Source organism: Aythya fuligula, chromosome 2 (assembly GCF_009819795.1).
Source record: "Aythya fuligula isolate bAytFul2 chromosome 2, bAytFul2.pri, whole genome shotgun sequence".
In the NCBI taxonomy this organism is placed as follows: domain Eukaryota; kingdom Metazoa; phylum Chordata; class Aves; order Anseriformes; family Anatidae; genus Aythya; species Aythya fuligula.
The window spans coordinates 82,125,658-82,149,888 of NC_045560.1; the positions used below are offsets into that span (position 1 = coordinate 82,125,658).

Here is a 24,231-nt window from a genome sequence, read left to right on the forward strand (position 1 = left end):
GTAACAAGACAAAGAGTCCTTTGTCAACTCTGCTACAACCCCTAACCTATGCTGAGACTGCACTCTGTGGAACAAGCGTTCTATGCAATGTCTGCCCTGACAGCAAAGGGAGAGAGAAGGAAACAGAAAGCAGCGGACAATTCTTTCAGGAAAAAGCACATTTCATTTAATGGCTTCATAACAGTTGCACAGAAAACTTTCTTCTCTTTCCCCTTGTACTCACATAAGCTAAAGCTCAGAAAAAAAACACACACAACACTTAGCTTTACTGGTTTACACAGAAAGAAAGCAAAGCATACTAACCTAGGTTATTCCTAGACGAATTATGCTTGGAGCCAGAAGTGGACTCATAGGATCTGTAATACACGTTAATTGAACTAGAAACTGATTTCTAAGCTAATGAAATTGTTACTATTTTATATTAATAAGTGATAGGTTTACATTATAGACACTTCAGAATTCCATTAATAGCTATTCCTGAGTTATTAGGGTGTGTGGACTTTTGATAAAAGGCCAGGATTCCAAGATACCTTACACAAACAAACAAGAAACATGTCAAGATTACTACTTTTTGTATCTGAATTTTGTCCCCTTTCCAGAGAACAAGGAGGTACTTCTGACAGATTGTGTCATATGCTTATTAAAGATCACTTACAAGGACACACCAAAATATTTCACTTCACTGCAGACTAAGTGTACTGCCTGAGGCTAGTATAAAGAACAGATTAGAATTTGGTTCTATAAATCATACCTTGTACATATAAAAACTGCTGTCAGCAGTCACTCTCTTCAGTACACTAATGATGAATATTTCTGCCCACTTACAATAGGCTAATAAATATATATATAAAAAAAATGAAGTGCTTATTTTACATTCATGATCCAAGCTCAATTATTTCCCAAGCCTATTATACAACTACACAAATAACAGAGGCGGAAAAAAAAAAAAAAAAAAAAAGAGAAAAAGAAAAAAAAATCAGCACATTAGAAATTCTAGTGGGCATGCAACTGCACCATGCTCAGCCTGCAGCTCTGCTGCTCCAAGCTGTACCCTTGCCTGTTTTCAAATACTAGGGTTGAACTTGGTGCCTACATGAAAGATGCAAAAACCAGACAGAATGCTGCCAGAAGTAATGTTTAGTAATTTGATAAGTGGTATAGTCCACCCTTCACAATATTACTGAATGAATTCCCTAGAAAAGTAGGCACTGTATTGCTTACACCACAATTGTCAAGGTGACATTCAAATGAAAGCTCAGTCCACTTAACTATTAGAAGTCCCCTTGTGCTTTTTGCAAGATTGCAACTGTTGATCTGAACTTTGGCTGAATTCCAGTTTGGTTAATTAAATTCCACACATCTACATCCACACATCTACTTCTAAATGCTATTAAATAATGAACATGCTAAGTCAATGTCCTCTGGGTCTAACATCAGCAAGGATCGAAATAGTTCCCTGGTGCAAAGTTAGGGAAAAGCTTCTGAAATACTTCTGAATAAAGAACAGCTATTTTTGTAAATGAGTACTTAACCATTCAAGTAAATTCAAGTTAAAGAACTATCAGAATATTACAGCACTTTGAGTGGTTTGTACAATGTAAATTGTACTAAAGAGAAGAAAAAACTTCTCATTAGTAATTATGTATGTGTTTAGTTGCAATGTCCAACTATTACAACTCTAGATGAAGAGGAACCAAGTGTCTGTGTCAGGTATGTGTTTCCAAGCTTTTCTGTTCTGACTTCATGACAGGAAGATGTGCATCAGTTTTTAACAATATCAACATTTTTCTTTGGAAAATAAAATATATCTTTTTACATGTCTCCTACCACTTGCCAATAGCTGTTCTTCACATAACTCCTTTTACTAGCATCTTGGTGTAAATCAAGGAAACTAAAACTTACCTGAAGAGAAATTTCTATCCTGTCGAACTAGTGTACTCTTTAAGTTTAAGAGAACAGTGTAGGCACACTTCAGTCAGTGTTTGCTTCTGTCTAGTAGGAATTGTGATGTTGTGATTTTTTTATTTTTATTTTTAGTAAGAGTTACTTTTCCTGAATAGCATTCATAGCTAATAAGAAACTCTACAAAACCACCATAGTCAAAGAATGTGGAGTCTTAGAGTAAAACCAGTCCTCTGACAGCCTAAAGTTGGAAAATATTTTCCTTCTAACTTGATATTCTTTAAAGTGAGCAATTTCCATGTGGTTGAATTAGGCACAGATGTATTTAGCCACTGAATTTTCAAGTCAGGTTTATTTGATGTCATATTTCAATAGTTTATATTTTTACTTTAACTTGGACTAGTACATAATAGATATATTTTGTTTAAAAACAAAATCCAGGAAACAATTTACTGACTTATGAGTATTACTGTGTCAACAGATTTTCTTGAATCCTTTAATGTTTTATATAAAGAGACCAATATTAAAAATGAGAGATGTAGCACAGAAACAACCTGTAGGGTTCACTGTTACTTCAGGCACATTTCAACACATTCTGCCTTCAAATGTCAAACTCTTCATTTGTAATCAAGCAGAATATATCAGGAAGATGTAACCAGAATGAAAAAACAACATATTCACTCCTTACAGAACACAAATCTCCATGCTCCTTTCAGCAAATTAGAGTTACAACCTGTACTGTAACACACACACATGTTTTGGGGATGACCATCTTAAGCATCTTATTTCAATATGTTCACCCATGCTTCCAATTGCCACAAGAGGACTGTTTCTTCTCTTCTTCCAGATCATCCCTGGCTTTCAGCACAAAAATCTGACAATGCCAACAGCTTCTTTATTTGCTGGGATGCTCTGGTGGAAGCTTAAGCACGAAGAACCTAACATTCCATAAGAAGTGAGTTGAGGTGGGCTGGGAACTGATTAATGAGGTTCCTGCACCCAGATGATATTTCTTAATGTGTTTTCAGAGAAGTTGTTTGTCAGGGGAAGAATACCAGCAAAAACTACAGCCAAATGTCTCACCAGTGCAATGTCGGTGTACATGAGAAGGTCCAACCTTGTCTTCTGAATCCTGTAAAAATTTAAAAATACATCAGTCACTAGTGCCAACTGTGAGCATTGCACAAACACAGGCCGTCAGTCTCCAGTTCCAAAATAGCTGAATAGTAGGTTAGGGGTGAGTCATCCCTAAAAAGATTGCATGGCTCTCTCCAGTGACAGAGCTAGACTAGAACACAGCTCTCCTGAATTCTAGGCCAAAGATTTCAGCTCCAGCATGCTCTTTTCCTATAAAAATGACCTAAAATATGTCATTTTAAATGAGAAAGATGATCTCTTTCACCAGATCTTTTGCCTACCACTGCAAAAAGTTAGTGTAGCGTGCACCATATTTTCAGCAAGATTTCTATTTTAGTTTCAGTTGTGTACCTGTGGATACCTATATTCTTTGAAATCAAAACCTCTGTACAGACATTAAAATTAAAAACTCCTAGAAGCACAAGTCTGCCAATTTATTCTTTTGTCTTAATAGAACATGTATGCATTTCTATAGTGAGGATACAATTACTCCCGTTTGCAGCTACACAGAGCATAGCTGCATGCATTTTCACATGCATGTGCATCTATCTGCATGTAATTCCAGCTCAACATAATGAACACAGCTAATCAGTCTGAATACAGTTTTGACCTTGCACTTGCCATCCTGTTCTATCAATTTTGTGTTACAAAAAGGGGGCAAATCTTTAAATAAATAATTTAACCATAACACAAATTGTGTCAAGGGTTCATTCTATATTAAATTGTGAGGTCTCCTACATACTTACTATGTGTCTAAACCAGTGGGATTATCTCCTGGTCTTAATCAAACCCTTTGTTCCTTTAGACTGGCCTAATGCCAAATCTAGGATCTAAAGCTTGGTTTTCGCACTTCCTCTGCACGAGGCCAGCCTAGGATGTAACTGTGTACAGACCGTAAGAGAATCCGGACTGAGACACGTGGGTTACTCTCAGCATTTGCTACCAAACACCAACCAGTCAGAATTCAAAGCTTATAAATTTGTAATGTAAGAGTCTTTGAATTTAAGTCCCTTGCCCCCAGCATATGCTAAGGATCTGTTTACTTTGGCAACAGCCACAGACAGTGCTATGAGCTAGGAATCAAAACCTACAGTAGGATTCATCCCACATAATGTTATCTAACAGGCATATTATCTCCCAGGTTTCCTCTGTACAATTAACTACAGGCAGGTAGTAAGTAACGCTACTGGGGTGAATCAGCCCACACATTTAAGTGTCTATTATGAAATTAGGATGTCTTGTGTGAATACCCATCATTTTCCATTGATTATAGAAGGGGAACTACAGAGATGTCAGATTAAACAAGCAACAAAGTAGACTAAAATTAATTCTTAGACTTGGTAAATGCACCCTACTAGCTTAAAAAAAAATCATGGTTTGTGCTGCAAATATTTACCAGTTTTCTATATACGGGGTTGTAGTACTTAAGTAGTGGTGTTATTTATGTGGATGGAACAAGCAAAAGACTGTAGACTTAACTCTCCTCTTCCTCTCACACATAACAGAAGTGTAATTGGTTAATCTGGCACATGAGAAAATGTTTTACAGCACAGACAAAAAAAAAAACTTTGTCTTTCAAGTTACGGTTTATGGAAAAGATTAAATATTTTCCCAGACATTCTTATTAAATCATCACAGAACTCTTTAAATCCCTATCTGCATTATCATCAGGAACACATAATTTTCAGGAAATCCTGTTGCAGCCTTTGACAGCAAAACTACCGAAAATGTGAACCTGTCGGATTCTGTGCCATCAGAAGCAGTCATCTGACTTCAGTCGCTGAGTAATGCAGATATCTCATGCTAACTGACTTTTCTTCTTCCAGATCACTTTGAGCTTTTAATATGACAAAAGCCTTAAAGTAAAAGCACTCAACCTGTTGTAAACAGCCTAGATTCATACACATATGATTCTGTGAACATTTCCAGTCTAGAGTTCATTACACAAACATTCACAGATTCATATCAATACATTTTAAAAATAAATTTCAGTGTAATCCTGAATTTTGATGAAGAGTTGCCACTTGAGATTTCACTGTACTGGCATCTATATGATTACTGAAAAGAAACATCTCTGCTAAACACAGAGCACAAATAGTATTAGCTCATGAGAGCGTGAATAATGAAATTCTTTTCTAATTGAGTATCGGTAAACAATGCATTTTTATTCTCAAACTAAACCCAAATACTACAGAAAAATGTCGTCTCTTAACTTTTTCAGATTTCATTAATGTGGTTATGCCATCCTTAGCTTTGCTTACATTCAGATTTGCTTGCTCATGATTTGTTTCTACCTTTTACACCTCACTTTTGAATACAGCCCACTGAATCAATCAGTGGGTTCTATGTGGGTGTACATCATATGCTTGGGGACTGGTAAAGAGTTGTTGGCTTTAGGTGTTCAGTGTTTGTTTTCTACTTCTTTTGTATTCCTACATATTACTGTATTCCTCCTACAATTCCCAAAATAAAGGGTGTTACAGTGTACTGCCCTTAAAATCTTAAGGCTATCACAGACCTGACAGAGATAACTTAGAACAAAACAAAGCCTTAACTATATTTACCCAATCGAAGCAAACTGTTTCCCAAGTGTCAATTTCAAACATCCAAACTAATTAGGTCTAGAACACTATGCAAGCATTTACACTTACCATTTTGCAGACAGGAACTAAAAGATTTTACATTAATATGTATTTTACATAAAAGAAAATAGTACTTCCAGGCAGTGTTATCATTTACTCTTACAGACACCGATTAAAACATTTATGTCCCGATCCTATGGACTTTCATAATGTTACAAATTTTTAGCTTATTAAAGAACAATTCTACCAACTTTAATAAAAACAGTCCCACAGCAAAAGTTAAGCATGCAAGCATCTACATTATGACAACTAAAGTGCATCCAAGCAGGCTGGTGGAAGGGGACACGTTAATTTGCAAGCAACAAAATCTTTGATTCCTGTAAGTAGGGCTGACTTACTACAAATACATGAAAAAGTATATTGCAAAAGAGACAATACTATGACATATTACAGAGTGGTTTAATAAATTAAAAATAAAATAAAGTAAAATAGTAAAATAAAATAAAATAAAATAAAATAAAATAAAATAAAATAAAATAAAATAAAATAAAATAAAATAAAATAAAATAAAATAAAATAAAATAAAAAGATTTTTAGCAGTACCAGACTTAAAATGACAGTCTGCTGTTATGCTTAGCTCTATCCAATAACTAATGTTTATCTGATAGGAAAGGAAACCGGATTTCTCGTGCCTACCAGAAAAAAAATGAATGAATAAAGAGGTTACCAGTGTTCTACTCTATAGTCTGTGGAGTTCATCACTGCCATTCCTCTCAATTATCCCAACTACTGTTTTCTCCTGTACATATAATAGGACATACTTGCCATCTAGAAAGTTATACTTGCCATCTCCTTTCCTAAGAATAAAAAAGACATCTGCAAACAAGTAACTGGGACAGCAAGAGACCATTTGATTTTTCAAATTCCCTTCATTCTTTAATACAAATATTGCGTAATGTTTACAAGTCTGCATTTCTACCCAGCTGCCACAAAAGTTAGGAAAAGGCCTTTTTTCCTGTTATTCCATTACTCAGTTGCTGAAAAACTCTCAGCAAAGAAGGAATTTTCTTTCAGCTCAAGGTATCCTATCACTTCTGATAGATGCATTTCCCAGTTTCACTTCTGGCATTAGAAGACTCTCCAAAAGTAGCACTAGTTTTATAATCAGAATTACAATTATTATGACAGATAAAGAAACAGTAAACCAAGTTTTCCTCCACAAAAGCAACAAACAAAAACTTATCAAGCCCTCTCCAACCACTGTGTGCTTCAGGAAGCAGCTTATGCGACTTGTGGACATTAGCTTATCCTAGTTTAAACCTCTGGAGTTAAAAAACAGAGCAAACAGTACATCCGTTAGCGTACAGAGTTTAAACACACAAACATTTAACATTTAAACAGTCTCTAAGGCTGCTAAGCACACACTTTCAACGTGTACTTCAGCTACACTAAGACTAGCTAATGCTCCCACTCAGCACATGATGCACTCTGCCAACACTGCAAAATGAAATGTGTTAGCACTGTCAGAAATGTGATCATTTCCTCAATTGGCAGGGTGGGAGCGTGGAATCAAAACACTACAAGCAAAGCTGCAGACAAAAGCAAAGCTGCAGACAAAATCAGTGTGAAGAAGCAGAATTGTACACACCTAGCACGGTAAATTAAGACACATGGCTACTGAATGAATACACACAGACACTGTCACCTTCTTCGATCAGGTACTTTTGTATTTGTCACATTACTGTTCCACACATCTTCCAGAATGGTCTATCTAGTAGTTATGTACAGAAAGAGCTATAAAGAAAGGACAGAAAGGAATTCCTTTAAACAAAAAAGCCCTCATAGAGCCAAGCTCCCTACAGGAATATATGTAAATGCTTGACTTGCTTTTATTAATGGGTAGGAGTGCATACCTTAAAGTCTTTCCTATAAAAATAAACATCACCAACCAAAAACAAACAAACAAACAAACAAAAAACCACAACACTGTACATTTTTTTCAGAATTAGTCTGACAGAGTGGTTATTTACACTTACCAACTTTATGAACAGAGTAGACATTCTCAAGGCATCTCACTAGTGTGTGTCTGTAAATCCTGCCACTTCACCACTTTCATCAATGGAGTTGTAAGGGCAGATTTCATATTTGAAAGGCTTCTGGCCTACAGAAAGCAAACGTGAAGAATCTAGTACCTTCTATGGGAACTCAGAGAAGAGGGAGGAAAATGAAATAAAAAAATAATAATAATAATAAATCAGTGGATTAGCATTTACAGCACATCCTCAAACCCACAGCTCATCTTTCACGTGAACTCACTGCTAATGAATCATGATCTTTCATAAAAGTCTCTGCAGTTAAAGGTTATGGCCAGTGTTATCAGCAGGAGACCTACCGCATTTAAATTTGGCTTCCACCGTAAGTGTAATCAAGAAAAACTGGCCAGACCCATTTCCAAATTTAGTTTTGATCTTTTCTTCTGAATCAAAGTTCGGCGCGCTGACTTTCAGCCTACTCTGTCATGGAAAACCTCCACAAAACAAACAAACCAAAGAAGCACAAAACACAAAGCCATCCCTCAGAATGGGAGCAGAACAGGAAGGTTTCAAGAGGCAAAAGGAAATGACATTAAAGGAAAGTCATTTTGCACTTAATGAAGAAAACACACAAAGAATTTTCTCGAAAGATAGCAAGGGCAACCATTTAGGTCACAGATGCAAAGATAAACTATGAATTTCAATAACAAAAGCATTGTGAGGTATATTCTTAAAGAACTGCCCTCCTCGTTCATCTGCATGCACACTAACAATTTCCAATTCACAACATTTATGTGCATATTTTTCTGAGGTAATGGAATTCCAAAATACTATACTTACAGTGGAAAACCTGAAATGCACCTAAACAGAAAGAAAGCACAGATTAAAAAAAAAATGAAATAGAATTGCAGAATTACAAAATGGTTGATGTTGGGAGGACCATCTAGTCCAACCCCAAATGGGCAAATTTATCTTCATCTTCAAAATCAAGCACAAAGCAAGTAAATAACTTCAAGGTAAAAATAAAGAAAAATGAACAGATTTTAAGAACTGAAGTCCTAACAATAACCCTGGTACAGTAATAATTCTCAAGACAGCATTTTAAAGCAACATTATGACAAGTAACTCCAGTTACTTGTACAGTTTATCCAGTGTACAGCACTTCTGTTTTATTAGTGTTATCTATTAAGAATTAACGCAGAGGATATAACATTGTGTACTCATTACAGGGTCAGCATAACATGGAGATTTATTTTTATTTTTTAATGTTTACTCCCAATTGTCAATGGAGAAGCAAACAGGAAAAGGCTGAGGACATTTTCAGGAGCAATTGTCAGATGGCCAGATAACAGACTACGTTTTCCACAGGTAACAAGCAGCTTCCCAAAAGTTGTTACATGCATTTGCAGAAAGTTACATAGCAAGTCAGTGGCAGAACAAGCGATAGGGAACTGTTCTGGGTTTGCAATCCTTCTTCTAGACAGTGATTTTATTCATTTTTTTGGCAGAAGTTTCATTTATTGAGGATGGGTTTGGTCATGTGTCTACTCATACACCTGAATACCTTTAACAGTGCCAGGCCACAGCGTCTAGTCAACTTCCCAGCTGTCACCAGTTATCTCACCTTTACATGTAGATATCACGGTCTTTTCCCTCTACCTTTTGAAGCCAGTTGCCTTCCACACAGGCCAAGAATACTGAGCAGAGCACACGCCTGCCTTTCGAGAGGCGGCATACTCGCTGCCGCATAGACGTGGAGCCATCTGTCCCAGCAGCGTGCGACGTCTGGCAGCCTCCTTCACGCCTCCGCTGCCTGCCAGCCAGCTGCCTGCCCTCCCCTCCTGCCGTGCTCCCAGCACTGCAAGAGGGAGCAGCACCCATGTTACCCAAGTCAAGGCACGCCGTACTCCTGCCAAACCCCTGCAAGAGCGTTTCGGTCTTTAAACCTGCCGAAAAGTTCATCTTCTCGACGTGGGCGAAAGTGGATGTCTCCTATTTGTTATGCTATGGGATGAGTTCTCCACAGGCGGATTTATTTCAATATTCTCACAAGCAGGTAATTGCCTCTCCACTGTCCTGCCCACCCACTCACTTTACAGAGCAGATTTCAGAAGGCCATTAATGCAACACATTCCTGTGCTATTCTTCCCATTAAACTTACTTACAGATCTCACAAAATGCTCAGCTCAAAAATGGAGAAAGACTTCACTTTTTGAATACCTGCAAGATGGAGCAAAAGCTCCAAGCAGTGATAGAAAGTATGTTCTGTGCAAACTCAGGATTTCTAAATACAAATGCCTTCATTTTGGCGTGATGACAGACTTGATATAACCGTGGTAATATAAAGTGTATGTAAACAAATTACTTGACTAAGATAGGAAAAAAGCAAACACAGCATCAGTCAGGCAGAGGCTGGGCCTTCCAACAGGCTCAATGCTGAACTTTGAAACAGAGCTCTCAAGTAGGAAACACACCAGAAAATGAAAGAGAATATAGCCAAGGCAGGCAAACATCAATCTATAATGTTAAAAAGAATCTTGAAGTGTACAAAAATGTGCAAGTTGATTTCAAAAGTTTCGCAAAGGCATTCCCATTCTTTTCTGCTCATGGTGTACCAATAGAGAATAAGAAATCACCATCTGATTCAAGTCCACATCCCTCCAAACTAGCAAGGACACCTTGCTCAGTTAACATGCCAGGAATACAAGCTGTTCTTGTCTTTGTTATACCTATACTTTGTCACAAGTGTCTTCTGAATATAGATCCTAAGCCACGATTTCCTAAAGTACACCCATATTCAGGGAAGCAACACAAACATATCCTTAAGGGATAGGCCACAGAAATAATTTAGTTAAAAATTTGCTCGTTTTGTTAATTCAGGATCTGATTTTGTTTGGTTGTTTCATATTCAACATAAGAGGAAGAAATACCAGTTGATAAAAAATAAAAAATACCCCTTTTCTTGAGAGATCCTTTCCATAGCATAAAAGAAGCACTCAGTTTTTGCCTTAAACAGCACTCAACATTTGACTGTACAGTTGTTTTTTTTTCCTTAAGTAGTTCAAGTGGTAACATAAAAAAGACACACATGTAATCCACCTGTACAAATTCATACATGCTGTATCAGAGAGGCCTTGAGACTTGTTTAGGACTCATAGTGCAGGTAGTGAAAGGCTTTGATGCCAGCATGTATTCCCATGTGTCCCTGCAAAGCTAACTTTGAGAACACTTCCTGACAGAAAGGAAATGAACCTTGTCAGAGTTGGAAAATCGTCATCTATTTTTCCTGTATAAGTGGTCTGAAGGGATGATATTTCTCAGCTAGTGTGTTAATTCAGGTTTTTGATGATTATTATCACGAGTATTTAAGTTTATAACTTTTATAGGAAATACTGATATCATTACGGGAGGGATGAGAGCATAAAGATTCCTATCAGACCTGTCTACAGTCAAGTAATTCAGTTATTATTTTATGATCTTTCAACTAGTTATTTATATTCCCAGAATGACATAGCTTCCTGTGTTGAAGGAATTCACTAGCAGCCAATACTGTACAGCGCAGCAGGATCACATTGGATTGTTGGATTTTCCTGTTTGAATGGTCTGCCTACACTTCTTAAGAGTTTTTTTCTCTGCATGAAAAATACAGACCCTACCTTCTCTATGGCATGACCTGTTGCACTTTCAGACCTGCAAGTGGAATTTCTCCAAATGGAAAAATAATGTGTGTCAGCATTACGTGTGCTTGTAAACAAAGAGAGGATTCCTAGGAAACAAAATCATAAAACATTTACAGATCATAGATCTACTGTTCCAAATTCCTCGATTTGCCAGATTCTTCCCCACACCATGCTTATAATACCTCAAAACCATTTAACTCTATGCCTCAAGCATTTAAAGTTCCTCAAAGCTCAGCAAAAATACAGGAAGCACTGGTTGTTCACAAATTCAGGTCTGTAATGCACATCTATAACACAATAATTTCAAAGGGAGAAATATAAGCAGAGAACAACTTTAAAATCCCTGTCCTGTGGAAGTTAACTACAGCAGGTTTAAAAGGTGCTTACCCCTCTATCCAGATTATTGATCAACATAGCAAAATGAAACAATTCCCTTTCAAATCATAGCTGTAAATAATTAACTACCAAGTAAATACTAATTCTAACTACACGCACTACATTCACGTTAGATGTAATAAACAGGGTTACTCATTCTTTAAACACTCCATAATGAAAACACAGTTATTTTCATGACACATTTGTGAAGGCCATTGAAGTTCTGCCATCTTACAAACAACGTATTTTAGAAAACAATGAAATTAGTTTATATAATGCTCAAGACTTCTACTGGTAAAAGTATTTCTGCTAATTCAAAAGAAAGACTGAATCATACGGCTGTTATTTTATGTAATAGGATTCAAAACAAGAAAGATGCAAAAGGGGACTTGGCTTAATCCCCAATTATTTGTGTAGCTTAATACTTTCTTGCACCAGAGAAATAAAGCTTCACACCAGAGAAATAAAGCTTACATTGCTTAAAGAATAAAAGCCCTTAATTTGCATGAGGGAACTAAAGTACTTAGGGGAATTGTTGAAGTGTTTGATACATAGAAGGTGTGAAAGCTAAAACAATAATCTCAGTAAAACCAAGGGCCTATATGGAAAAGTCTGGGATTTAAACAGTGGGCTTCAAGATGAAAGCCAACTCTGAAAGGCGAGCAGTACAATTCTGAATAACTCTTTGCATTAATTTTTCCCCTCTTCCCTAAACATTTGTGTTCTCTCATGGGGAAAGGCTATCACAAAAAGGCTTTCACATTGTGAAAGATCTAGATTCTCAGCTCCTACAGGATAGACAGAACTTTTTTTAGCACTACAAAACAGAGACCAAAAATGCAGAGGCTGATTTCTGTAATATCTTTGTGAATCTAACACAAGCACGGTAGTTTTAATGTATATAATGTGCTGATTAACAGACTGGGAAAACATTCTTTGTTACCATTTCTATTCATTGAAATCAGAAATAAAAGTGTACTTTTATGCATTCAGAGGATGTCTTTCACAGTGACATAGCAGAACAACCTTTCCCTGTTAGTGGATTAAATGCTTTGTAGAAGAGTAGAGCTATTTGGATTTTCTAGCTATTTCAGTCACTCCTTAGCAAGTTTAAGCAGAGATGCCTCAACAAAAGTAACAGCTTTAAATACAGACTTTGGAATTCTGATGTTGTGGACAGTGCCCATCACATGCAGTGTTTGTAGTGCAAACTACCCACAGATACCGGTGTGTCATTTTTTCTTTCATGAGAAAAGAAGGACTGTGTTACTAGGAGATCTTCATGGGCTAAGGACCAAAAGTCCAAACGAACCTGGAACTGTAGTATGGATTTTTCAACCTGTCATCCTTGAGATCTCACTAAGCCTTATTTGAAACATTGGGCAAGTCAGGCACATTAAGAGCAAAGGGTTTTTCTGGGTTTTGGAACAGAATGGATTATCATGAATATACTTCATCAGATTTTTAGGCTCGATAAAGGCCCCCCCCCCCACTATAACACTTACAAAATTAACAAAACAGTCAGGCAAGACTGTCAAGAATCAGTTTCATTCTTCCCAGTTAGCCTTTGAACACTGATTATAGGTAGCTGATCATCACAGAAGCCACTCTAGCAGATAAAACTCAGCAACTGAAGAGGTTAGACTGCCCTCTCTCTGCCATTTTTTGCTAACTACTTCTTCGGTAACGTAAATAGAATTATGGCCACACACTTTCAAGAAAGTCAAGACATTAGGTATGCCAACATTTTCCCATGTAGTCAGAAAACACTATACTCCAAAACTGATAATATGGCATGTCTCCGTAAAGTTTTAGGTTATAAAAACTGTACTTCATAGCTGAAAGAAGGCAATTTGGTTATACTGTTTAGTAGCTCTACTACTCCCTTTGAATTGAAGTCTTTAACTTGCATACACTGTTGGAAGAAAGCAAGAGGCATCCTCGTACTAAATTAATATGTGAATTAAAATTATCTCTACACTTAATGTACTCTCAGCCTTATTTTCTGATGGGAGAAAAATGGCCAAGGGAGCATTATTTTGAATTGTAACATTACCTTAATTTAACTTGAATGTAGAAAACACCAGATATTTGAAAAACATGAGCAAGACTTAGGTGACTAACTTATAATGTCATGGAGTATGTCATGGCGTTCTGTTGTTCTACTATCTTGTCCTTTAAAATATACATACACCCAATGTCATAGTCAAAAATCTTAAGCCTTCACATGGAGCTACCTTTTTTTCCTAAAATTGTATAAATTCAAATTCGATTTTACTAAGTAAACTCTATTGTCTAAAACTGAAAAGAATGAAGACATCTAATTCATGTATTACAGCTATCCTTGTATCACATGAGTTAGGTAGAAATTATAATTTTAAACTGGATCTCTGACAAGAGTAGGTAGCCTACGCTGAGGTAGGTATACAGTCAAAAAGGAACACTGAAAAAGCCCTTGAAAAAGCCAGGGTTATGTTGCTCTTTTGCTGCCCCCTTGTGGAAAACAAAACAAACATAACAACAAGACAGGAAAATAGCTGGTCCCTGCATACCGTTACCTTGGGACAGCAGATCTTTTTCATTTTAAAGGCTTTGGATTATTTTTTTTAAGTTTTAATTTTGAAGCATCAATAAACACCAAAATATATTTCCCAAACGAGCTGTTAATTTAGGCATAATGAGAGACAACTCTAGGAAGCAGGGAAAGTGAGGCTGCTTGCTTTGGCACTCTGGAGCTGTGCACAGCAGCACATTCTGCGCATTCAGAGGCACAGCCAGCACAGCAGGATTATCTGTGTGCCATTCTGCCATCAGCGATTTAACCTAAGCTCCTGAGCACAGCACTGAATTGGCTGCAGTTCACAACAGATTCTGCTGTACGGGAGCTGGCACAGATTCTCAGGCGAATCTTTAGGGGAAAGCCTGTGGCTGTCTTCTTATCTTTCATCACGGATACTTAGCAGTTCTGCTAGCATGCCTTTCAAAGAGGCTGTAAGAAAGAAACAGGGTTAACTCGAAGCTTGCTTTGCTGGACAGATAGCACAGCAAAACTCACGTGAGAATGAGGTATGAAAAACTCAAGTAAATTCCTTATTTGCTGCATTTGGAAGGATTGTTCGGGGATAGTTCCAGAGACCACTTCTGCAAACACACCTTTTACTTCTGAATCAGAGGTGTTACACATACATCAGATAACATCACATTTTGTAAGTAACCTTACACTAAATCTGAGTTGCCATAGTCCACTTGCTAAAACCAACAGTTGTAATGATGTAAGAATGTCAAATGCTTAACCTTGTACAAATATACTTCTCAAACACTTCAAAATTGAGACAAGTTATGTCAAAATACCTCGCTGTGAATGTAAGAGCAGCTTGTCTGACTGCTCTGTTTGCACAATTTGTTATGGCTGGAATGTGCTTTGACTATGACAAGGCTTGTTAAGAGACTGCTTAATTAAAAAAAATATGCCTATGTGAAAGGTACATCATCAGCATGTCAGTCTATTCTGTATCTATTAGCAATGCTGCTAGTTCATTAGCAGTAATCAGGCCTTTGACTATCCAAGCCCAAATTCTTTTTCTTTTTTATTATACCAATTTCAGTAAGCAATTAAAACATGTATTTATTTCTTTCCACGTGAGCAATAATGACTTTAAAACAGGAAATCCAGATTCATTACAGACAGTTATTTCAGTCCTACCAAACAGCAGGGTAAAGAAACTATTTGGGAAAAATCCGTGAAAATGTGAGTTATTTAGATTACTGTACACAACTTTAAAAGTCAGAAAGTGGTTTCTCTAGTTAAACAGTAGGTGCCTATTGTGAAAAAGTTTTCTAGTAATATAACAGGCATATAATGTATGGTCACACATCACAAATAAAACAACCTCAAAAACAAACTCACATACTTAGAAGAAACCTGCAGAAACAGAACGTTCATTAAGTCCTTTACCTAAGTAGTAGGAAAACTATCACTAGAATATTGTGTGATGTTAAGTCATGGACAGGTGGCTACCAAAGGATCTTTTCTGAACAACATAAAAGCATCAAATGCTTTCTTGAGTTCTCTTCAGAAGAGAGGATGCACTTGAGATCAGGCAAAGTCTTAGTGTGAACTCATAGCTGCAGATAAATTGAACTCTGCATTAATTGACAGAAGTGATTATTCAGTAACTATGCCTATTACAAACATACCATTGACTGCAGAGAAAGCTGTACATTGTCACCATTTTTTTCATCCAGTTTGTGTGCAGGACTCTGAAAAGCCTCACACGTGCACAAGAGTACACATCTCTTGCCACTTCAATGAGCACATCTCAGTGGTTCTTCTTTCTTACTGCTTGAATAAAATGCAAGCTTTAGAAACACCTTTCAAACAGCTCCTGCCTGCTTTATTCAAAAAGACTGGTACCATCACAAGACAAGTAGAAGACACAATTATTTGGATAAGGTACCTTATTTTCATTCAGGCTATCTGTGGAAATCTTTGTTGTAAAAATAGGTGAGTAAGGAAATAAGTGTGCCACATTATCAATTGTTCCAGGTTGGATGTGTCTCTGGGCAGCCTGCTCTAGTGGTTGGCAACACTGCCCAGAGCAGGGGGGTGGAAACTACATGACCTTTAAGGTCATTTTCAACCCAGGCCATTCTGTGATTCTTTGATTCATTCATTCTATGATTCTGCAGTAAAGATCTACAGAATTAATTGGAGCATATCAAGCGGAATAGAGAATTTTGCTATAATACGGGCCATACCGACTGCAGGTACTGCATGCAAATTCACTTGAACTCTTCTTTCCAGTTGCTTTTGTGTTGGACCACACGGGATTATCTTCAGCCTTCATCTCTTCCTCTCTTTAATTTGCGTTTTCTAATGGATTTGTTTGCGATGTCCATTCATCTGATGTCTGGTTTTGAATACTCGACCACAAATTGAACACAAAAAGGCTGGAGAAGTTTTGTGGTTTTTCACATGTTCTTTCAACTCTGCTCTAGATTGTCAAGAAAGAACTAAATTAAGTAAGCTAATTCAAAAAGAAACCCAAAAATACAGTATCAACTGATATTTTACATTACCATCAATGACCGAAAAGACTTAATTTCAGGTAAGATACTTTCAAAAGTATCTTCAAAAGACAGTTTTAAAGGGACTTTTGAAATACTGTAACCTTCATAAATCAGTCCACTAAGAGAAAACAAAAACAACCAAACAAAAAAAAAAACCCTTGCAGATCATTCTAGGTTATGTTTGTGAAACAAACACACAAACACACACAGAAGAGGAGAAAAAAAAAAAAAAAGCTTCCCAGAAGAGCCGAAGAGCTAGACAAGCCATTTGATTTTTAACTGTAGGGCAGAATTAGATCTAAGTTGCTGATGTTGAGGAAGTAAATGGTCTATTTTATGTTCGCACATATAAATAGTAGATGACTTCCAGGAATGTTTAACTGCCATTCACACACACCCTGAAAGAACAGACTGTCATTCTGTATGCACACTTCCATCACAGAATTGCTATGGTGCTGCTCTGCACAAAGAGAAAAAGGAGGTGAAATAAGCACAAGTGATAATGGCAATATAAAAACACTCGGAAAGTTTCTGCTGTCTTTGACACGCTTGTTGCCACAATAAACATCCTTGCTTTTTTAAAAATGAGAAAGTAGAGAAGAGAGCCACGATTTTCAAGAATCTCGTTTGATCTGAATCCATTGGGTTTATCAAATTAAATGTTTTTATCATACAAAAGCTGTATCTAAAAATGCACATTTAAAAAACTCGTGCTTTCTAGGTCTCCTCAATTGTGAACATTTATAGATCAAAAAGCAACAGCAAAAACTTTAACATGTCATACGTCTTCTTTGAGATCGTATACGCAAGTAAGCGTTATGAACAAACACTTACCTCACCCTCTATGCCGTGTGTGCCAGCTCTGGTGATCAATACATCATCAACCAATGCAGCGTATATGTTAGGATGTCCTGATGGAGGCAAACCCGGCAACCCTAGAGGGTCTAGACGTCACAGGACCTAAGGAACAAATCTGTGCATGTAACAATGTGCTTCATGGTCTCACAGGCTGGTCACCAAGAGCCTACACCACGTCTTGGGAAAGCCAATGGATTTTTGGTAACTTATTTTAATACGTTGAGGCAGATTCCCAACATATCTCCCTCAACACTAAATAAATCCTATATTAAAACACAATAAAACCCCCAGCTCATTAAGTTTGCTAAGCCAAGAAATAAAATAATTAGGAAGTGCCATAATCAAAGTTGCCTTGGTAACCTTAATTTCATTGCTTTCTGCCTATACACTCAACACTCACTAAAACAAACTACTAAAGCACTATTCATTCTTGCACTGAATCTGGAAAGGATAACGAAAAAGAAAGAAAGATTGTATGCAGGCAGACAACTGAAGATTTTTAAAATGTACCTACACACCCACGCAGAAGATGAGTATCTGACTTTGGAGCTTTTACTGTGAGTTTTTGCTTTTAAACAAACAAACAAAAAACCAAACAAACAAACAAACTTCTTGGTATGGCTCGGGCTTTACTTTTTGAAACAACGTACTTAAGAAGTTCAGACAGAAATTCCAGATTTCACAATGGGGATCACAGAATCACAGAATCACCTAGGTTGGAAGAGACCTCCAAGATCACCGAGTCCAACCTCTGACCTAACACTAACCAGTCCTCTACTAAACCATATCCCTAAGCTCTACATCTAAACGTCTTTGGGCCCACCGGCATTGCTGAAACCCTTACACACACCAGAAACCTCTGATGTTTGAATTAATTGCTGATAATTGCAATCTTTTACCCTCTTCTATTAATGCTGGTCCACTTATTTAAGACTCAAAATCCTTTCCCTCAGCTTCAGGCTACCATGTAACCTAAGGTAATTTTATTCTCCAAGACTTGCCACTTTATTTTACGCTGTGTGCTGTGCCCAGTCCCAGTTGCAGTTTCTGTGTTTGCAAAATTGCGCTCAAGTTCACCTACCCATCTCATCCTGACCTCTAGCAACTTCTCACAGGTTTTCCAACTCCACCAGTCTTCAGTATCCGGCCTTTTTTAAATGCTCTCTATGAATGAATTCAAAACATTTGGGACCAAAGAAAATCAGCAAGTTTTCTTAGTCCTCCCTCCTTAAAGCACAAAGCACAATTAGCTTCCTACAGTAAAGTACCTTCACTGCTCCTTGCACTTCCCAGAGGCTGTGAAGAGGCCAAACCAAGACAGGTTTTTGCATCAGGAGCATGCCTTTCAGCTCTTCTGATGGAAGACACCACCTGAAAAATGCTTAGAGCGTTCCCGCAAGCCATGGGTCATTAGGGCTTTTCAAATAAAAGCCACACTCTCACTGCTTCCACTTTAAAACATTATGAACAATAATTTTTTGAGGAATTACCTTTCTTTAACATAATGTTGGGGAACATTTACCAGCATGGAGAGGAACTGTTGTTAGATGCATAGCCTCTACCACTATTACAATAGAAATTAAACAGTCAGATTTGAGGGTGTGAAGATTCTGCAAGATCGCTCAGCTCCCTCAGCAAGGGACAAAACTGGAGGGTGTCCTTAGAAAGTCACTTTATGATTTAAGAAATGTTGAAGTTACCCATATTTGATGGAACTAAATCAAATATATATATTGATTGATAGGCTGCTAAATAGTTCCTCATCAGATTCACCCAGCTTCAGGTAACCTCATTAACTGAAGACAGCAGTCAGAAATCGGAGAAGCAGGGACAGGTTTCTCCACACAGCCCTGATCCAAACACCACAGGTCTGGGAAGCTGCAGGTTGAGTTCAGAGGAGCTGGAGCTACTAATGACACAAACTGCATCTGTGTGCTTCATTGTGTGCTTCTGGCATCGTTCAGTGCACAAGAGGAATCAGAGAGAGACCAAACTCTTTGCAAACATGGATCTAATTTGTGGTTTGAACAAAGCTGGCCTGCATTGACAAGCATCCAAATTCTGATGATGTTCCAGTCAAACTGTCACCGAGTTCAAATCAGAAAAGTTTCACACGTGAAGCACCCCTCAGCTTTGACATTTTATACAGCACGGTCATCTCCCCACACAAGTGAAGGATCCAGTCAGAATTATGAGATAACACAGAGCCTTTTCTGTATAAAGCTTTCAAACCAATCTTACCTGTTGCAGATTGGAAGAAAGCTCTCACAGAGTAAGATGAAGCAGACTAAAGATAAATTTGCTGCTCTTAACTCATTATTTCTTATAAACTAACAGGCAATCAAGCGATTGCTTAACCAAGCAATTATCAATTGCCAAAAATGATTAGTTTTGGAAATTACCAAAACAAGTCAATCAGGAAATCAAATCAGCAGAAAGAAATGCAAAAAGGCAAATATTTCATGGTGCCCTGCATCTCAATTCCTCGTATCTCCCTGCACTCTCTTCTTTCACTTCTGTGTACTAAACAGCTGGTCCACATTAAACACGTGCTAACATAAATGTTCAAACTTAACTCCTGCGTAGTTTTAAAGTGTTTTATGGTGTTTTTTGTTGTTGGTGGTGTTGTTTTTCTGAGCTGTATGAGGCTGAATTTGCTTCAGATGCACAGTACATCAGAAGAAAGAGCAATTGTTGATCATGAAGACCCGATTTGAGCACGGGGGCTCTGGTGGCAAACGCAAAGTCAGCTCAGCACTAGGGGTGCTCAGTCCCTTCCTCTCTCCCAGCATCGGACAGAACAGCAGCAGCAACAAAAGGATGACAAGCAGCTCTCAAAGATTTCATGCCACAATTAAACATGAGTTAGCAAAAGACACCGCTGCTGCAGAGTTGTTTTGATGTGAATTATGGAACGCCTGAAAAACCCTGAAGGAACAGATACTTAAGAAACAAGCAAAATACCCACGTTTCAGAGGACTATTTTTAGTGGTGAGATGCAATATGCTTCACATGCCCATTTTCTTCAAAGTGCATCTGCTGACATTCTAAATTTGGTCTCCAGAAAGAACTTGATTGGAGGTTGTGGGTTTTGCATAGAGGATTTCTGTTTCATGGTAAGTGGAATCGAGACCACGAACTGTTTCCTGTAAAGCTTTTAATATAAAATCATTGAATTTCATAGCAAGTTCTAGACTCTCTTTTAAAATTCAAAGCCCAAAGATGGTGACGGGCAGCAGCATGATTAGTCTCAGGCCTTTTGCCTCTTCATCCCCAGTACAGACGGCAAACTATTGCTATACAACTTGTGTAAGTATCAACAATTACTTTTATTTAGATGGGAGGCTAAAATTAAGAAAACTTTCTGCATATGTTAACAGTGAATGATTACAACACTCAAAATTCATCACTTCTTGACCATAATGGAAATTGCGAAACAAGTAACCCAGAAGACATCACCCCAGGATGTCCTCTCACTACAGTTGCAAGGGAGGTGGATTTTTGATCTCTTTTTCAAACAAACTGGAAGGAAGTTATCCTTTAAAAGATACAACTGTCGATACAAAACAGCTCTCCTTTGACCTAAGAAAGTATTGTTTACATAGGTACTCATAAAGCTTTCCACCCTTATAACCATTTCTGTTTTGAAACACTGTGACAGAAGTGAGAGGGGCTGTCACAATTCCAGCTCTCTCCTACACCCTTCTTCCCAACCCCTTAGAGAGTGGACTGCAGTCTTGCTGCCCGCTTAGTTACATATAACTAAATGGAGACACTGTGCTGTTGTGAGCAAAGAAGTAAAAAACCCATTCTGCTTTTAGCTTTAAAAATGACTTTTTTTAAAAAAAAAAAGTTACTTTTCCTGCAGAAATTCTGCTACAATCTTCCGTGGAAATTTTAAGCACTGCCATTTTAAGCAGTTAAGTTTCAGAACAACCCTACCTTTCCCAAAGATAAACAAGAAGACTTCAAAATTAGACTGCCGAGCACAATCTAACCTAAAGCCTCCAAACCCAACACCACAATGCAGATGCAAAGTCTGGCGTGGCTACGAACACAGGAAGCCCTGTTATTCCACATTCCCCACAAGCAGAGGGTTTGCTTAATCCGACCGCTGCCACAAACTCCGAGCACTCCTGTGAGCCACCACCTCGTTTCATAAAGACTTGCAGTTCCTTGGCAGCAGCCTTACTGAGCAATCAGAACTGAGCCAGCAGTTCAACCCGGGCAGCAAGAATGTGGTCTGTATGAGCAGCAGCTGCCAAGGCAGCTTTGCTAAACATAAATAAGAAAATCTGCAGTCACTGCAGATCACCTGCAACCCTGAGCAGTTAAATGGACACCCATGGATGCAGATTTTGCACAAGTTTACCCAGTGTCTTGAAGGTAAGCACTAAACGCAACGCTTTATTGAGAGGAAAGCACCTGCAATTAGTAACAGAAACAATTCAAAGTTTTTCATCCCTTGCTCAATTAAATAACATTTGGTGTGATGACAACTCTTGTCATCAATGTCAAAAACAGCAGAGGAGTACTGGCATCCTGTCCTTTTCTAATTTACGAGATCCAAATTAAGTTACTCATTTATAAGGGGAGATAATATTTACCTATTAGTTGTTTCACACAACTTAGCAATAAAAAAACATTAACTTTGATAATTTCTCAGTAACATTACAGACCCATTAAAAAACTAATAATCTACAAATTACTGCAACGTGACAGTCAACTAGTCCTAGAAACTTTCCGAATCCACACTATAAAGTGAGCTAGGATTTTGCAAAATGAAGGAGTATCACCAAAAAGTGGACATTTACAACGCCTTTTAGAATTTTTGCAATTATTTTTTCCATTTTTACAACCAGTATTAAAATGTTTTGCCTTGGTTTCTCATGAAAGCATTTGTACTTCACACTGAAACTCTCTAATAAATTTACACATGACCAAATAAAGTCATGTGCACTGACAACTTTATAGCTGAGGCAACTGAATGAGAATTAAAAATGTATTTGACTTACTGATAAAATCACATTGGATACATTGAATGTAGACTACTAACAGCAAGCTACATGAAGACATCTTATCTCTCATTCTCAAATGAAGATAATGATGAACACTTTTCGTGCTGCGAGAGATGAGGTTTCCTCTGGTGGTGTTTTGTGTGCTTTCCAGGTACATTGTGATATTAAGAACACTTTCACAGATGAAGCACTAGTAGGTTACTATTAAGCACTTGTATGATTTTAATAGATTTTCCGTTAAGACCCACTGTCAAGTGACTGCAATCCACGTCATGATGCCTTTCCTGGATTTTATGAGCATCTCTTGACTTCAATACTACACTGCATGTGTTGCAGAAATGCTGTGTTGTCTCAGAATTCAGATTTAAGGTGCAAACTTCTTTCATAGGAAGAGCTTACCATGTTATCATGCCTAGCTTTCTTCTGATTTTGGCAATTTTCAGGCCCCGTTTCAGCTTCAGGTTTGTTTTTTTACCTCCTCAACTACAGTCGAAGTTCTAACACTGGAAACGCAACACTGGCCAAAAGTTGTAACAGACTGTGCTTCTTCTTTACCTTCGCTCTTTCTGGATTTGCTGAAGTCCATGATATAGGAAAGAGAACCAGGCACTGCAGGCCAGGGCTCCTCAAGCTGGAAATGGCCTGTTTCTTCTCCAAACAAGGTGTTCTTCACTTCATGAGTGAGCGGCATGAGAATTATTGCTCGGACTCCCTGGGCTCATGTCACATCAGTGAGGGTTTGCATTTTGACGCATCTGACACATGGGTAATAGACGGATGATTTTACAAGATTTTCTTTGCTTTCCTTCTTTTCTTGGTTAACTTCATCTCCTATGCTGTACAACTCATTTGAATCTGGGTCTGTTTTAGGACGGACTGAAGTGTGACACGCTGCATCTTTTTCATGTACATGAGCTAGGCACATCCTGATCTTACTTTTGATGCTGATTGTGAAGAAACATCTCCTCCAGGCCAGCAGTCTGGGCTTGAAGACCCTCAGAGAGAGCAGCATACAGCCGGGGTGTTTCACTTCCCTCTGGGAGATGCGGGTTTGCTGGTGGGTTTGCTGGCATCCTTCTCAGAAAGGGAGGTCGGGCATTGGGATGGGTTGCCCAGGGAGGTGGTGGGGTCACTGTCCATAGAGGTGTTCAAGGAGAGGCTGGCCGTGGTGTTTGGGGACACGGTTTAGTGGTGACATTGGTGGTAGGGGGTGGTTGCACCAGCTGATTTTGGGGTCTTTTCCAATCCTAATGGCTCTGTGAATCATCGTCGGACATTTCTGTCAGGCATACCTACAGAAGACAGAACAACGCAGTAAAAGCAGTTAAACTCCACACCAGGCCACAACACCCAGACCCCAAATCTCTGAAGACGACCCCAAGAACGCATCTCCCCTCCGCGAAGCTCCCCGCGCACCCCCATTCCCGCACCAACCCCCCCACACACACCCCCCTCCCCTCCCCTGCACCGACCTCACGGGGCCGCCGGGCGCCGCCCCCGGCTGCTGTGGGGCAGGGGCGGCGCTGCGGGGCCCGCTCCCCGCCCACAGCCCCGGCTGCGGCTTCCGCCCGCCCGC

General features: G+C 38.4%; 1 long non-coding RNA gene across 3 annotated transcripts; it reads right to left on the bottom strand.

The window, feature by feature from the left end:
- Positions 1–2,327: 2,327 nt before the first annotated feature.
- Positions 2,328–24,205, bottom strand: LOC116485873. 3 transcript variants are annotated; one of them, XR_004252902.1, is made up of 7 exons: positions 24,128–24,205; positions 22,653–23,947; positions 17,614–17,739; positions 16,468–16,703; positions 8,495–8,515; positions 7,658–7,782; positions 2,328–3,034 (listed from the first exon to the last, which is right to left on the bottom strand). It is a non-coding gene; the product is annotated as an uncharacterized LOC116485873 (long non-coding RNA). The 3 variants fall into 3 exon arrangements; XR_004252903.1 differs by lacking the exon at positions 8,495–8,515; XR_004252901.1 differs by lacking the exons at positions 2,328–3,034; positions 7,658–7,782; positions 8,495–8,515 and having other exon boundaries at positions 16,349–16,703.
- Positions 24,206–24,231: the final 26 nt, after the last annotated feature.